Source organism: Myotis davidii, unplaced genomic scaffold (assembly GCF_000327345.1).
Source record: "Myotis davidii unplaced genomic scaffold, ASM32734v1 scaffold129, whole genome shotgun sequence".
NCBI lineage: Eukaryota > Metazoa > Chordata > Mammalia > Chiroptera > Vespertilionidae > Myotis > Myotis davidii.
The window spans coordinates 1,343,366-1,344,319 of record NW_006383019.1 but is presented as its reverse complement, the minus strand read 5'-3'; the positions used below and the strand labels follow the sequence as shown (position 1 = coordinate 1,344,319).

At 64.2% G+C, this 954-nt stretch overlaps 1 long non-coding RNA gene across 1 annotated transcript; it reads left to right on the top strand.

Annotated features, from left to right (window-relative positions):
* The first annotated feature begins 6 nt into the window (after positions 1 to 6).
* On the top strand, positions 7 to 954 carry LOC107181739. The gene is made up of 4 exons (XR_001512444.1): positions 7 to 122; positions 490 to 540; positions 783 to 839; positions 917 to 954. It is a non-coding gene; the product is annotated as an uncharacterized LOC107181739 (long non-coding RNA).

Below are 954 nucleotides of genomic sequence, written 5' to 3'. Positions count from 1 at the left end.
CTGCCCGCCCTGCACAGGTGGCTGTGTTTCTGGTGGACACCGGGGATGCCATGAGCCCTGAGCTGAGCCGAGAGACAAGGACCAAGCTGTGTGCCCTCATCATGATGCTGAGCTCCTACCAGGTGAGGCGCTGCCCCCTGGCCCCGGGGCGGGGCGCCTCGCTGGGTCTGGCCCTCAGAGTCGGCGGTCACTCAGTCTCGCAGGCTTTTGTGTCCGGGGCCCTGCAGATTCTGGGATGTCCCTGCCAGGGAAGGATGCCCCCGTTGGTGAAGGTGGGAGCATCGCTTGTTCTAAAGGAGGTTGAAGTCGCTGGGGGGCCGCTGAAGGTCAGGGTCATCCCGCCTGCCTTCGGTCCCACAGGCTGTGCAGACCCTGGGCTGCGCTCTCCCAGGTCCCGAGACCCACAGCCGGACTGGGAGCGCCCTCCTCACTGGGGTCTGCCCAGTGTCTCTGCCTTCGCAGACCCTCTTCCATTTGTTCTTGTTCCAGATCCTCAACACTTCCCAGGAGCTGATGGACACAGACCTCGAATACCTGGAGGTGAGGAGTCATCCGGTGCTGGGGTGCCACCCCGTCCCTGCCTGACCATAAGGCCAGCGGGCTGGACCAGCCGGAATCGGGTGCTTCCCAGTTCCGACCCAGCCTCCCCTGACCTGCAGGTTTGGTGGGTTCGAGGCAGAGGATGAAGCCCGAGACGCCTGGTGGGAGGGAGGCTGGGAGCGTGCATGGTCCTGTGGGCCCATGGGGCGGGCTGGCCCAGCTGTGACCCTCGTTGCCTCTAGGTGTTTGTCCACGTGGCTGAGGTGATGGGCAGGCATTATGGGATGGTGCCCATCCAGGTGAGATCCCCGTTTCTGGACCGTCACTCAGACCCAGGCACCGCTGGCTGCCGGTGTCAGGAGCCCTTCTCTTCCAGCACCTGGATCTCCTCGTTCGTGACTCATCAACCAGGCA